Source organism: Carcharodon carcharias, chromosome 13, assembly GCF_017639515.1.
Source record: "Carcharodon carcharias isolate sCarCar2 chromosome 13, sCarCar2.pri, whole genome shotgun sequence".
In the NCBI taxonomy this organism is placed as follows: Eukaryota; Metazoa; Chordata; class Chondrichthyes; order Lamniformes; family Lamnidae; genus Carcharodon; species Carcharodon carcharias.
In genome coordinates this window covers 56,974,641-56,991,155 of record NC_054479.1, presented here as the reverse complement: position 1 = coordinate 56,991,155, position 16,515 = coordinate 56,974,641, and the positions used below count along the sequence as shown (strand labels likewise).

The window sequence follows — 16,515 nt, the reverse complement described above, 5'->3', positions numbered from 1 at the left end:
ACTAGGATGACTTTCACATTGTCCTGGTTTCATTCCAAGAATCCTAATTTGATAAGAGTACACCAGGATAAACACCCATACATTGGGATAATATCTAAGGGGAATACTGCTGCAAAGAACAGTCAGGACCTACAAATTACAAATTGCTTATTAATTTGTATAAACAGGACTGAGTGTAGCAACTGAAGTGAGAAATAAAGTGTACAAAAAGAGATTTTGGTCATATTTATATCCACCTGAACTTTGCTACACTGAAAAAACCTACACAACACGATACCTAAACCTGTTGGAAATTGCTACACATGTTCAAATAGAAGGAAGCTTATGCCTGCAACTATTAAATAGCACTAACTTTTAAAATTTTAAATTCTACCAAGAATTACTGTAATTTCAGGATTTTTTGATTTTGTTTTCTTCACAGAATGTTTATGAAAATGATTGAAATTGTGCCTTAAAACAGTGCAGAATGTCATGATGTTTTTTTTTCAGGGGCAAGAGTGAACGCAGTCCCCCACTACCACAAATTTTGCAGTTGAGTATCCCGCATTTGGGGACATCGCAGGCATCAGCACACCCGGAATGCAATGGGATAGCCTCATCCTGGGAGCACAATCTTTGGTGTATCTCTTTCAAAAGGAGAATCAATTGCAGACTCGCTATGCCAAGAAGGTCACTATTCATTGAGAATGACAGGTGATATTTTCCTTAAACCCACACCACAAAGGGGAAGGAGAGGTAGCCATGCATTGACACACATAATGGTAAATCACTTAATGAGGAAGAAGTCAGAGGGACAGCTAACTGGGAAGAGAAAGAGAAAAGGATAAAGGTACATGGAGAATCAGCCAGTTAGCTCTGTGAAGGAAGCCGAGTGAGTGGAAACTCATCCACCTCAAGTCCAAAACCATTCAGATTCAGATGGCTGACCACAAAAAGTTAAGTGAATGTAGATGGTGTGGCACATTTTTATTATTTTTCACATTCCTGATAAGGGTACTAGAGTTAGTGAGTTAAGGACAAATCTGATGCCATCTGTGTAGAGTAAAGGGTTAACATCAGAAGTACCTGATACTGATGCAACTGTGATGCAATGTCACATGATTAAGTAACTGAGATATGGTGAGAAACAGAAGTACAACCTCACGTAGAGTGTTGAGATGTATATAGATCTGTAAATAAACAAGAATGATTTTTACGAATAACAGTCTGAGGTTGCATTCTTAGGGTAACAGACAAACCTTAAAAGAAATCCCATCTGGAACCTAAACACAAGATAAAGCAAGCTGTTACTTTGCATTTTACTTGCAACTTCTAAAAGAAAGCAGCTGAATGATCTGATTTGTATTTGACATATCTTACCAGGTGCTTCAATTCGCCTTTGGAAAATTTAGGGAAAAGCATTGAGGGCAGGTGTAAAAGACAGGATATCCACTTTGGGTAGCAAGGGGATTTTATTGTTATACCTTGAATTGTGTAACTATAAAACTGGATATTAAGCAATCAGGCATACTCTTGAATGCAAGATTTTCAGACATTTATGGGTGTGACCAGCACCAGTGGATCCAAGAGAATATTCAAAGCTGATCTGAAAACTGTTGTGATAATCCAGGTTACTCACTTTCTAAATACAAAAGATTCTCGGTCTAAGGCCCCATCAACCTTAATTTCCTCAATACCTCAGACTCCTCTCTTGATGCTTTCTGACTGTGCACACCCTTAACCTACCCCTCTGTTCACTCAACAATTCTGACACCAACCCACCCACCCAGCCCAGACTTACGGCACTTGCATTGTACTCCTCAAATCCCCAGTGCTCAGTAATTGTGCATACTAAACTGCCTAAGATTCCACCGATACAGATTATCCATGGGGGACAGTTAGCATCTTCATCAACTGCAGTGAAGAGCTCTCCTAGTAACTCTACAGAGCGGCAGATTGCCATTTAAATTCAAAGCAGGAATGCTGGAAGTTGTAGAACAGTATCATGAGTTTTCATGTATCCTAACATATGATACCACATGGAGTAGTTGAGATAAATAGCATAGATGCACTTAAGATGAAACTAGATGAATACATGAGAGAGCAAGGAATAAAAGGATATGCTGATAGGATGAGATGAAGAGAGGTGGGAGGAAGCTTTAGATGCAGAGCAACAGAAATGAAACGTCTATTGCACTCTGCATTTTCATTAAATTCTCAATCATTTACATACACAAAAACTCAAGGGCCCGAATCTTTTGACTGCGCATCATTCTGATCCTCAGTTCAGTGGGTGCAAAGCGGAGTCGGCTGTGCACCCACTGAACTGTCAAAGGCCTAGTAAGGCCATTATTAAACTAATTGAGGTACTTGTCGGGGCTGCCCGTCCAACCTTAAGATTGGCGGGCAGGTGAAGAGCCCAATCGGCCTTCGCATTTTTCATGGAAACTCATCCACGAGCGGGATGAGGTTTCATGAAGGGTTTATAGGTTTAATAAAATTTTCTATTAACATTCAGTGACATGTCCCAGCTCATGTGACACTGTCACATGAAGGGGCATGCCTGAAAATTTTCTAAAATTCTTTTATTCCACTTTTCATATTCAAAGTAATCTCCCTGAGGCAGCTCTGTGCCTCAGGGAGATTTCTGTGCTCATCTTGGTTCTAAATTATAGGCCCTAACTTATCCTGAGACCCAGTGTTTTAGATTTATCATTAAACTATTAGTGTATATATCATTATTAGAAAATATTTTTCTTTTAAAATAGAGGTTTGGTCTGTTGGTGTGTCTTAACTGGATTAAAGCCAGCTAGTCTAGTTGCTTTGATGTGTACTAGTTTTGAGATGTAAACAGAGAGGTAGAGTGCATTTGCATTTTTTGAATACAGCATTCAAGAAGTGGGGTCAAACCTAACACCTATCTAGCAGGTACCAAGCAATATGTTTATATTATTAATAATATTGGTACTATAAAAAGGGGTTTTATTGTTAGAGAAGTTTAGTTCAGAGGTTGGTGATGCAATGAGAATTTACATTCAATGGGCATTGCTAGGTATAACTTCAGCAGTTTTGTGTGTGTAGAGCAGAGGCAATGTGAGATCAAAAGTAGCTGTAAGTCTCCAACTGTCTCCACAGAAACCAAAGTGAAAAGAGCCTCATTTTGAATACGTAGGATAAGAAGGCTTTGCCTGGTGTCTAGTTAAGTCAATGGGTCGCTATTGCCTTAATGGAGATTAGTTTGGGAATTTGTTAAAAGATATGATAGTAGTACTTTGTGGCCATGTATCCATGTTCAATGTATTGTAACTTAATAAAACATTTCATCTAGTTTAATATAAAACCTCTCGAGAACTGGTGGTCTGATTCCTGAATTTAGAGTTGCATCTCAAACATAACACTTAAAATTATAGGTTATGACAGTTGTTTAAAGTTTCTCTCTGGAATTTTTAAATAACGCAGCTTTACCAACTGCTTGGTCATAACAGATTCCTTGATCAGTGGAAATAATCTCTCAGTGCCTACCATATCAAGCCCCTTCAGGGTTTTGTAGGTTTTAATGAGATTGCTTCTTATCCTTCTAAACTGCAGAGAATACAAGCCCAATTTACTCAGTCTCTCATCATAGGACAACCCCGTCATCCCGGGGACTAATTTAGTGAACCTCTGTACCACCTTCAATGCATGTATATCCTTCCTTAAATGTGAAGACCAAAATTGCACAAAATATTCCAGATGTGGTTTCTCAAAATCCCTGTACAACTGCAGCAAGATTTCTTTATTCTTGTACTCCAAACTCTTGCAATAAAGGCCAACATGCCATTTGCCTTCTTAATTGCTAGCTGCATGCTAACTTTCTGTGTTCTTTGTACGAGCACACTCAAGTCTCTGAACATCAACACTTAACGTTTCACACCTTTAAAAAATGTTCTGCTTTTCTATTCTTACAACCAAATTTAACAAGTTTATACTTCCCTACATTATACTCAATCTACCATCTTGCTGCCTATTCATTTAAACTGTCTATATTTTGCAACCTCTCTGCATCCTCGCCACAGCTTACCTTTCTGTTTTTTTTGGTATCATCAGCAAACTTAGATACATTACTCTCTGCCTATCCATCTAAGCCAGGCTTGCCCAACCTTATTGCATGTGGGGCCACATTTCAATTTTTTTCTCACTCAAGGGGCCAATGAGCAAATCTCGTAAAAATAAGGTTTAGCACAACATCAAGCATGAATTTAAAAAAGCTCACTTACGAAAAGAAATAACTTGCTGAGCAAAAAAACGACAAACAGGAAATTGATTATTTATTACTCTTTTTAAAAGTTAAGATGACGATTAGAGTGTGAAAGGGTGAGTGTGTGTGTGCCTGACTCACTTCCGCTCTCACACATTCACTCTCACCCATTGAGAGACTGGGTGAGAGTGCGTGTTGGTGTGTGGGTGAATGAGAACCCTGAGGCTAGGAATGAACCAAGAACACATGCTCTTTGCCCTCACCTCCCTCTCCCTTACACACACACACACACACACACACACACCCCACCCCACCCCACACATGCACGCACACAACCCCGCATCCCTTTCACACACATACACACACCTCTCTCACACGCACACACATACCCTCTCGCGCACGTGCACACATACCACCTCTCTCGCGCGCACGTGCACACATACCTCCTCTCTCTCTCTCGCGCACGCGCACACATACCTCCTCTCTCTCGCGCACACATACACCCTCTCTCTCGTGCACGCGCACACATACCCTCTCTCTCTCGCGCACGCGCACACATACCCTCTCTCTCTCGTGCACGCAGACACATGCCCTCTCTCGCGCACGCACACACATGCCCTCTCTCTCTCGTGCACGCACACACATGCCCTCTCTCTCTCGCGCACGCACACACATGCCCTCTCTCTCGCGCACGCACACACATGCCCTCTCTCTCTCGTGCACGCACACACATGCCCTCTCTCGCGCACGCACACACATGCCCTCTCTCTCTCGCGCACATTCGCTCCTCTCTCATACGCACACTCGCCCCTCTCTCATACGCACACAGCCCCCGCCCTCTCATATGCACACTCAGCCCCCGCCCTCTCATACGCACACTCTCACCCGCCCTCTCATACGCACACTCTCACCCGCCCTCTCATACGCACACTCTCACCCGCCCTCACTCACACACACTCTCACCTGCCCTCATGCACGCACCCACTCAGGGGCCCTCACTCACGCACGCTCTCACCCGTCCTCACTCACGCACACTCTCACCCGCCCTCACTCACGCACACTCTCACCCGCCCTCACTCACCCGCCCTCACTCACGCACACTCTCACCCGCCCTCACTCACGCACACTCTCACCCGCCCTCACTCACGCACACTCTCACCCGCCCTCACTCACGCACACTCTCACCCGCCCTCACTCACGCACACTCTCACCTGCCCTCACTCATGCACACACTCACCTGCCCTCATTCACGCACACACAGTCGTCCTCACTCATGCACCCACTCAGCTGCCCTCACTCATGCACACACTCAGCCGCCCTCACTCATGCACACACTCAGCCGCCCTCACTCATGCACACACCCTCACATGCTCAGCCACTCAGCCACCCACCCTCACCCAACCTCACACTTACCCACCCGCCCTCACTCTCACTCACCCACCCAAACCCACCCTCACTCACACTTATCCACCCGCCCTCACACACAATTACCCATCACTCACTCTCACTCACCCACCCTCACACTTATCCACCCGCCCTCACTCACACAATTACTCATCGCTCACTCTCATTCACCCAAACTCACCCTCACTCACTCAGCCACCCACCCACCCTCACTTATCCACTCCCCCTCACTCAGCCACCCACCTTCACTCCCCTACCCACCCTCACTCACTTAACCACCCTCGCTCACTTTCACTCACCCACCCGCACACCTTCAATCAGACACCCTCACTCACACACCCTCTTTCACTGACTCAGCCACCCATCCATCCTCCCTCCATCATTAAATGAGGGGTGGGATGGGGGTGTGCAAGGAGAGGATAAGAGAGGCCTGCAGTGGGGCTTGAGGCCTAGCAGTGCCTGGTAACAGGTGCGTGCCAAGAGCAGGGCAGACGTCAGTGAGAGAGCTGGGGGTGGGGGTGTGGGTGGTATGGCGGCGAGAGACCCGGGGGAACAGCAAAGGGAGCCAGGGAAAGGCGGCAGGAGCAGAGGCCTTATGTGTCCCACAGTCTCTCTCCCTATATCCACAAACTGGCACCTGCCTGTGTTCGCTGCTCCTCCAATCATAGCCTGTTTCTCCCATGTGTGCTGTAACAAACACGGGAGCAGAACGGCCTTTGATTGGAGGAGCAGCCCTAATAAATCTTCAAACCTCAAGGATCCATCTTAACAACATTTTAAACAATGGCTCCGGGAGCCACTACAGGAGCTTTGTGAGCCACAATGCAGCCTGTGGGCCGTGGGCTAGACAAGCCTGATCTAAATCTTTAATATAGATTGTAAATAGCTGAGGCCCCAGCAGTGATCCTTCCAGCACTCTGCTCTTCAGTTCCTGCCACGTTGAAAAAGTCCTATTTAGGCCCACTCTCTGCTTTCTATTCCTTTAACCAATCCTCTGTCCATGCTAATATAAAAGCAAAATACTGCGGATGCTGGAAATCTGAAACAAAAACAAAAATAGCTGGAAAAACTCAGCAGGACTGACAGCATCTGCGGAAATACAGTTAACGTTTCGAGTCCATGCTATTGTATTACCCCCCATGGCAGGAGCCCTTATCTTGCCTATTAACCTTTTGTTTGGCATCTTATCAAATGCCTTTTGGAAATCCAGGTATACTACATCCACTAGTTTCCCTTTATCTACCCTATTAGTTACATACTCAAAAAATTCTAATAAATTTGTCAAACAGGGTTTCCCTTTAGTAAAACCATGATGACTTGTTCTAATCATACTATGCAAGTGCATACTGTCCAAGTGCATTGTTAAGACTTCCTTATTCATAGATTCCAGCAATTTCCAAACAACTGATGTCAGACTAACTGGGCTCGTGTTCATTGTTTTCTCTCACCCTCCTTTCTTAAAAAATGGTGTAACATTTGCCAATTTCCAATCTAATGGGACCTTTCCTGTGTCTAGAGAATTTTGGAAAATCATAGCTTGCACAGCCACTATCTCTGCAGCTATCTTTTAGAACCCTAGTATGTTGGCCATCAGGTCCTGGAGATTTACTGGATTTTTGTCCTTTAAGTTTCTCCATAACTTTCTCTCTGCTGAAATAATTTCCTTAATTTTCATACCTTTTTTTAGCCCCTAGTTTACTGTCTATTTTTGATATGAAACTTGTGTCTTTTACTGTGAAGACAGACACAAAATATTTGTTCAATGCCTCTGATATTTCCCCATGATAATTTCTCCTGTCTCTGTTTCTAAGGGACCAAACTTTACTTTAGCTACTTTCTTCCTTTTTATATATTTCTTACAATCTGTTTTTATATTTCTGACTAGTTTATTCTCACATTCTACTTTTCCCCTTTTAATCAAATTTTCGGTGGTTTTTTGCTAGTTTCTAAAATGCTCCCAGTTCTCAGACTTGCTACTGTTTTTTTGCAACATCATGAGCCTCTTCTTTAAACCTAATACTTTCCTTAACTTTGTGAGTGAGCCACTGATGGGTCTTTCTTGATGAGTTTCTGCTTTTCAATGGAATGTATTTTTGCTGAACATTTTGAATTGTTCTTTAAATGTTTCCCACTGTTCATTTACCTCCATACCTTTTAATTTACACAATTAACCGTAACTAGTTCTCCCCTCATACCTATGTAATTGGCTTTGTTTAAGTTTAAGATTCTTGTTTGTGATTGGAGTGTGTCACTTTCAAACTTAACATGGAATTCATTTGTATTATGTTCACTATTTCCCAGTGCATCTTTTACCAACACATTACTAATTAGCCCTGCTTCATTACACAATACTGGATTTAAGATAGCTTTATCCCTAGTCAGTTGCACAGTGTGTTGCTCTAATAGACTGTCACAAAAACATTCTACAATCTCAAATTCTAGATCACTCTTGCCAATTTGATTGTCCCAGTCTATATGAAGATTAATATCTCCCTACAATTATTACATTTCCTTTGTTACAAGCTCCAATAAATTACTTATGAGTTTTATATAGTAGGGGAGCCAACGTAGATTAGCAAACATAGGGTGATAGGTGAACACGTCTCTTGTATGCCTGACACCAGACTCCCGAAGCAACTGCTCTACTTGAAACTCAGTGGTGGTAGGAGACTCCCAAAATGACAGCCGAAATACTTTAGGGATGTCCTCAAAGCATCCTTGAAGAGGTAAATTGACCCACCGATTCATGGTCAGACCTGGCTTGTGACTGGCCAAAATGGAGAAGGTTCATTTCAGAAGGTACCAAACACATCAAGAGACTTCACTGGGGACATGCAACTCAACTACCCAACCCTTCAAGCACCACCTGCCTTGCAGGTGGCAGAGTCTGCAGTTTGTACATTGAACTTATCAGCCATCTCAGGACTACAGTGGAAGCAAGTCATCCTTGATCCCGAGGGACTGCCTAAGAAGGAGGACAGGTGAAAGGGACTTGGTGCGAGTTAAGACACGGGCAGCAGGGTTTCGGACAACAAGTTTTGTAAGAATATACCACACAAAATTTTGGAAACCCGATCTGCATAAGGATACGACTCATTGGGACCAAAAGCAGCTAAGATGATTTAGGCTCTCGTTTGATTGGAACATAGTATAAAATAAATAACATTTTCATAAAAATTATGCAAGAGTTAATTCTTAATGGTCTCTAGTGAATTAGAATCTTATATGGAAACATGTATAGGAAGAAAATGCTCTGCACGGATTGTGGTCTACAGCTATGATAATATGCAGCACTGCACCATTTGTGAATTCATTCAATCAGTGTGTCATTTTCCTCAGCCTGCATAAAAAGTAAATGCAGTTAGAAGTGTGCATTTTGCATGTTTGTCTGTAAACATTGCAGTTACCATTGCTGACTGCATGTCTCCTAATTTAATAAGATATATAAATAATGATGAAAACAGAGCTGTTCTGGTGGACGCAATCCTGGCTGGTATTCAAAACCGGGCATTTACTCAAGGATTACATGGCTCAGGCTGTGGTAAAGGTTAGCAGGCCACTCAGCAATAAAATAACCACCACTATTGCTCTTCATTGCAATGCGTTCTTAAAAGCTTACAGAGTGACATTTAATCTTTGACATCAAGCCAGAAACACTGCTTAGGGCCACTCAACTTCTTCTAACCAGCACTTCTGTGTACCACTGCTGTAATTACTGTTACAAAGCTGGCATGCATGCCAATTATAAACCAGCCAATAATTGCTCCATGTTCTTCCTATAGCATTCTCCTTCAATTTTCCCCTTTCCTGAAAGCTTTGTTCTCATTCTGATTTCATATGGATTTCCGCTTGATCTGCTGTTCTATGGAAGTCCCTAATATATATAAACCTATAAATGCAGTGTGGGAAAGTTGAAAAAGTAGCACAGAAATTTGGAAAGTTGAACCAATTTTAATGGTTGAAGAAGAGCAACTGTGACTCAGGGCCTGAGTTGCACAAAACTTATGAACATATGTATATGAACATGTGTACTGGGAGCAGGAGTAGGCCACTCAGTTCCTTGAACCTGCTTAGCTATTCAATAAGATCATGGCTAATCTGATAGTAACTTCAACTTCACATTCCTGACTACCCCCAATAACCTTTCACCCCCTTGCTTATCAAGAATTTATCTGCCTCTGCCTTAAAAATATTTGAAGACTCTGCTTCCACTGCCTTTTGAAGAAGAGTTCCAAAGACTCTCGATACTCAAGAGAAATAATGTGACCCCTTGTCTTTAAATCATGACCACTAGTTCTAGATTCTCCCACAAGAGGAAACATCCTCTCCACATCCACCCTGTTAAGACCCCTCAGGATCTTATATGTTTCGATCAAGTCACCTCTTAGTCCTGTAAACTCCAGCAGATACAAGCCTAGCCTGTCCAAACTTCAACTGGATAGCATCAATGCCTTTGTCTAGAAAGATGAATAGTTTTACAGGAACAATGAAACAAGAAGTGGATGAGTTAAGTGCCTAGCCTGCATGAAAACAATGAAAGCAGGAAGTACAGTGGCCATTTTGATCCACTCGTCTTTCAGATATTTCCCAGCTTTTATTGCAAATTTCAAGTGACCTTACACTGGGACAGCAAGATGAAACTGTTGGGAGAATTCCTCTAATGTTGTGTGTCACTTGTGGCTCAGTTGGTAGTACTCTTGTCTCTGATTCAGAGGTTGTGGGTTCAAGCTGCCCCTCAAAGACTCAGCAAAAAATTCAAGGCAGACACTTCAGTGCAGTACAAAGGAAGTGCTGCCCTGTTGAAGGTGCTGTCTTTTGAACGAGATTTTAAACCAAGGCCTCATCTGTCCTCTAAGGTGGATGTAAAAGATCCTTTGGCGCTACTTCTAAGAGCAGGGGAGTTATCGCTGGTAGACTAGTCAAGATTTACCCCTCACCAAAATGAATAAAATGGATTATCTGGTCATTGCTGTTTGTGGGAGATTGCTGTGTGCAAATTGCCTGCTGCGTTTCCTACATTAAAACAGTGACTACACTAAAAAAAAGTACTTCATTGGTTTTGGAACATCCTGTGGTCATGAAAGATGCTGTACAAATGCAAGTCTTTTCCTTTTATAAAGGCATCTGGAGTCAGAAGTTGGACACCAGGTCAAATTTTCCAATCGCTCCCTCCTACCAGTGACAAAAAGATTTCAACTGCACCCTCTTTCCAATAGTAATGACCTAACAAATGCAACCATTGGCAGCCTGGTTAAGAAATGGGAGCCATAACTGGAGGTGGCTAGAGTAATTGTACATGTTATTTCACCTTGATTAATCACCAATCCAGATACAGTGGTTATGAAGTGCGGGTTTATTCAAAGATGACGAGTGAAGCAATGGCTATATAAGTTTAAGGTCACTTCCATACAAGCGTGGTAAGAAACTGGGACACTTGACGCAAAACTCATATAATGTCTGGTATGAAGAAATACAATATGACGAAAGACTTGAAAGGTTTAGCTTTTTCATAGAGGGTGATATAATAGAGGTAGTTAAAAGTATGACAGCATAGGACAGAAACAGATTGCTTCCAGTTGTTGAATGTCCACATTCAAGATTAGATTGCAAAAATGGATGAAGGAAAAGGGATATAGGAACTATTTGCTCAAGTGAAGGGAAAATTCTGAGATGAACTGCTTGATCTGAATGACCTGTTTCCATGTTTTAATTTTTATGTACTTTGAACCGCCTAGGATTTTGGTAAACTGGCATGTATGAAATACACCAGACTCCAGTGAATGCTTTTTTAAATATTTGTTCATGTGGGCATCACTGGCTAGGCTAGAATTTACTGCCCATCCCTAATTGTCCTCGAGAAGGTAGTGGTGAGCTGCCTTCTTGAACAGCTATAGTCCATGTATTGTAGGAACACCCACAGTACTGTTGGGAAGGGAGTTCCACGACTTAGATCCAGTGACAGTAAAGATACGGCGATATTGTTCCAAGTCAAGATGGCGTGAAACTTGGAGGGGAACTTGCAGGTGGTGGTGTTCCCAAGCATTTGCTGCCCTTGTCTTTCGAGGTGGTAGAATTCACGGGTTTCAAAGGTGCTGTCGAAGGAGCCTTGGTGAATTACTGCAGTGCAACTTGTAAATGATACAGACTACTGCCACTGTTCATCGGTGGTGGACAGTGAAAATGTTTATTGTGGTGGATAGGGTGCCAATCAAGCAGGCTACTTTGTCCTGGATGGTGTTGAGCTTTTTGAATGTTGGAGCTGCACTCATCCAGGAAAGTGGACAGTATTCCATTATACTCCTGACTTATGCCTTGTAGATGGTGGACAGGCTTTGGGAAGTCAGGTGTTATTATCTGCAGAATTCCCAGCCTCCGATTCTTGCTCTTGCAGCCACAGCATTTCCATGGCTGGCCAAGTTCATTTTCTAGTCAACGGTAACCCCCAGGATGTTGATAGTGGGGGATTCAGTGATAGTAATGCCATTGAATGTCAAGGGGAGGCGGTTAGATTCTGTCTTGTTGGAGATGGTCATCGCCTGGCACTTGTGTGGCGTGAAAGTTACTTGCCACTTATCAGCCCAAGCCTGAAGGTCGTCCAGGTCTTGCTGCATATGGACATGGACTACTTCAGTATCTGAGGAGTCGTCAATGGTGCTGAACATTGTGCAATCATCAGCGAACATCCCCACTTCTGACCTTATGACGAAGGGAAGGTCATTGATAAAGCAGCTGAAGATGGTTGGGCCTAGGACACTACCCTGAGGAACTCCTACAGCCAGGTCCCAGGACTGAGATGATTGACCTCCAACAACCACAACCACCTTCCTTTGTGCTAGGTATGACTCCAACCAACAGACAGTTTTCCCCAGATTCCCCCCGACTTCAGTTTTGCTAGTGTTCCTTGATGCCACACTCAGTCAAATGCTGCCCTGATGTCAAGGGAAGTCACTCTCAACTCACCTCTCGAGTTCAGCTCTTTTGTCCATGTTTGGACTAAGGCTGCAATGAGGTCAGGAGCTGAATGATCCTGGCGGACCCCAAACTGAGCATCAGTGAGCAGGTTATTGCTGATTAAGTGCCGCTTGACAATTGGTGACATTTTCCATCACTTTACTGATGATCGAGAGTAGACTGGTGGGCTGGCAATTGGCCCGGGTTGGATTTGTCCTGCTTTTTATGGACAGGACTTACCCTAGGCAATTTTCCACATTGCTAGGTAGATGCCAGTCTTGTAGCTGTACTGGAAAAGCTTGGTTTATGGCGTGGCTAGTTCTTGAGCACAAGCCTCGAGTCATATTTCTGGAATGTTGTCAGGGCCCATCGTCTTTGCAGTATCCAGTGCCTTCAGCCATTTCTTGATATCACGTAGAGTGAATTGAATTGGCTGAAGACTGGCATCTGTGATGCTGGCAACCTCAGCAGGAGGCCGAGATGGGTCATCCACCAGGCACTTCTGGCTGAAGATGGCTGCAAATGCTTCAGCCTTGTCTTTTGCACTGATGTGCTGGGCTCCCCCGTCATTGAGGATGGGGATATGTGTGGAGCTTCTTCCTTCTGTTAGTTGTTTCATGGCTAGATGTATCTGTGACAGGTAATTTGATGAGGACAAGGTCAAGTAGGTTTTTCCCTATTGTTCCCTCACCGCCTGCGAAGACCCAGTCTAGCAACTAAGTTCTTTAAGACTCAGCCAGTTCAGTCAGTGGTGGTGCTACCGAGCCACTCTTGGTGATGGACATTGCCACCCTCAGTGTTTCCTCCAAGTGGTCAACATGAAGGTGGAAGAATTCATCAGCTGAGGGGGGATAGTAGGTGGTAACCAGAAGGAAGTTTCCTTGCCTATGTTTGACCTGATGACATGAGACTTCATGGAATCCAAAGTCAATATTGAGGACTCCAAGGGAAACTCCCTCACCTCTTGGATGGTGGTGCTTGGGACATTGGCTGTAAAGTGTGATTCGGTGAGTATGACTATCTCAGGCTGTTACTTGACCAGTCTGTGGGGCAGCTCTCCTAATTTTGGTACAAGTACCCAAGTCTTTGCAGGGTTGACAGGGCTGGGTTTGCCGTTGTCATTTCTGGTGCCTAGGTCAATGCTGGGTAGTCCATGTGCTTTCATTGTTATTTATAATCCTTTGTAGCAATTTCATACAACTGAGTGGCTTGCTAGGCTATTTCAGAGGGCATTTAAGAGTCAACCACATTCCTGTGGATCTGGAGTCACAAGCAGACCAGACCAGGTAAGTATGGCAGATTTCCTTCCCTAGAGGACATTATGGTTTATTATTTTATGGTTTTGTCACCATTAAACTAGCTTCAGCTGTCATGGTGGGATCTGAACCTCTGTCCCTAGACCATTAGCCTGGGCCTCTGGCTATGTCCAGTGACATTACCACTATGCTATCGTCATGAAGAGATTAACGTCAATAATGTTATTGGAAATTATTTTTTTCAATAGAGTTTGGTGGTGTCTATGTTGTGAGTGTGTGTGTGTGTGTGTGTGTGTGTGTGTGTGTGTGTGTGTGTGTGTGTGTGTGTGTATATATGTGTGTGTGTGTGTGTGTGTTAATTGGATTAAAGCCAGCTAGTCTGGGTGCTTTTTGTATAGAAAGAAGTACGTTTTAAATGGTAATTAGATAAACATGGTAGAAAGTGGGCAATTTGCATTTTTAAATAAAGCATTCAAAAAAATGAGTAAAATCTTATACCTAGCTGGGAGAGGCTAGGCAATGTGTTTATATTATTAATAAAATTAGTGGGATGAAAACGTTATTGTTAGAAGATGTGGCGTTAAAAGTCTAGGGTACTGTGGAAAATTTATATTCAAAGAAAAAGCTAGGTTTAAACTGAAAGCAGTTTGTGTGTGTAAGGCAGAGGCATTTAAGATCTAACCGGCCTCTAAGCCTACAACTGTGTCTGCAAAGAAACCAAATTGCAAGGAACTTCATTTTGAATTTGTAAGGTCAAATATGCTTTGCCTGGTGTCTGTTTAAAGTCTATGGGTTATCGCTGCCTTGGTGAAGATTTACCTGGGAGTGATTATTAAAAGTTCTTATGGTAGTAATTTGTAGATATGTGTATGTGTTTAATTTGTTGTTAAATTAATAAATGTTTAATTTAGTTTTATATAAAAAACCTCGAGGCTCGGTGGTCTTACTCCTGAATTCAGAGCTGCATCTCAACATACCAACTGAAAATATAGGTTATGACAGTTGTTCAAATTGCCCTCTACGATTTAAAACAACTCAGCCTTTACCAATTGCTGTCATAACACTACCACGTCCCCCAGTTAATTACTATTACATATTCAAGTCATACACAACCTACAGCTAAGTGAACTATTAACTATTATTTCATGCCTAAGAAGCAAAATCTCATCATATTTCAATTAGTTCCTGTCTTAGTGCTCACACAGCATTCCAGATCATGCAAATTGTTATAAGAAATTTAATTGTTCCAACTGATTTATTGTAGCAAATTAGATCAACCCTATTATATGTTATGTGCTTGATTTGTTTTGTGCACCGCAAGTAACTTCCCACCAAAACATATTCATTTGGGAGCAAATGGTGGCCAAGTCGACAAAAATCTTCACAAGACTCCTGAATCACACTCAACTGATGCACTTCGGTAGTCTAGGAGCATCACATCTTACCTGAGGTCAGTAAAACCATTTCTGGAAATTCTACATTTGAATGCTAATTCACACCTAGTTGAGACACAAACTTTTGTGTAATGTATCTAATTGCCCCAACACCCTGATCTCTGTAGCTGCGATCCTTCAAAGATCACTATAAGATTATTAGGGCGACTTGAATTAGAACATAAGGAATAAAAACTTTCCTCTACTGGGACAGCTTAACAATAAATTCAAGGGATCTACTTCCCCTCAAATCCAGGTGAGATACAAGCTTCAAGTGACTACAGAAGCTCACAAAGCTTTGGCAATATAACAAAAGCCTAACATTTATCAATGTAACAGAAGGCACAGCTGTACATGGGAACATTAACACTACTCACCAGAATCAGGGCCAGGTCTGTCTGCAAGACACTTATTTTAAGGCTGAATGCACTCTAGATTATACATATTATATAGGTAAACCATGAAACTGAAGTGATAAAAGCAAAAGGTACAGTAGGTTTGTCTGATGTAGGTTGCTCTGGAGACAGAGGGTTGGTTTTTCACCATGAAGGCGGAAAACAGAAACTGTTTTTGGATCAGAAACCAGCCTCTGCTGGGAAACTGGTCAAATTTCAGGCTTTTTTGTGGGGAATTCCTTAATTGATAAGGAGGCAGTTTTCCTGTCCACTTAAAGTTACTGGGGTCGGGAAAGGAGGTGGGTGGTACAGTGTGAGACTCATTTAGACATGGCATCACTGAGACTGCTGGTTGTCCTAAGGGAGAAATCTACCGATTGTGCCAAAGCCTTCCATAGCACCAGAGGGAAGTGAAATGCCACAAGACAGCCAGAGGCCTGGCACCAAGGAATGGCTGCCCCCTGCTTCATCGATGCTGACCTGGACCTATTACTGGAGGTCATGAGGGAGATGCCGCTTCCAGGAGGGCAGGAGGAGGCCGCCGCATTGTGTAGCAGGAACACCTCTCTGTTCAGCATCATCTATCTCCAACTCCTTTTCCTCCTCCTCTGTCGTCTCCTGTTTCTCCCCGGATGAGCTGTCTCCTTGCAGGACCTCACCGTCCTCATGTTCCACAGCCCTATGGAGAGCCACGTAATGGAGAGGTCAGCAGACCACCCCAATGACTAAGACATTCGCAGGAGAGTGTTAGAGGTTGCCACGGGACTGGCCCAGGCACCAGAAACCCATCTTCATAAGCCTAATGTGTTCAGTGATTGTCATAACAAGAAGGTGGCATTGGTTATGCTGTCTCTGAACCT

The 16,515-nt window shown here is 43.1% G+C and overlaps 1 protein-coding gene and 1 pseudogene across 1 annotated transcript in view; both read right to left on the bottom strand.

Annotated features, from left to right (window-relative positions):
• ppil2 (peptidylprolyl isomerase (cyclophilin)-like 2) overlaps window positions 1-16,515 on the bottom strand; it is a 415,520-nt gene that overhangs the window by 89,414 nt on the left and 309,591 nt on the right. The gene's annotated exons all lie outside the window — the stretch shown is intronic.
• On the bottom strand, window positions 487-673 carry LOC121286596 (annotated as a pseudogene).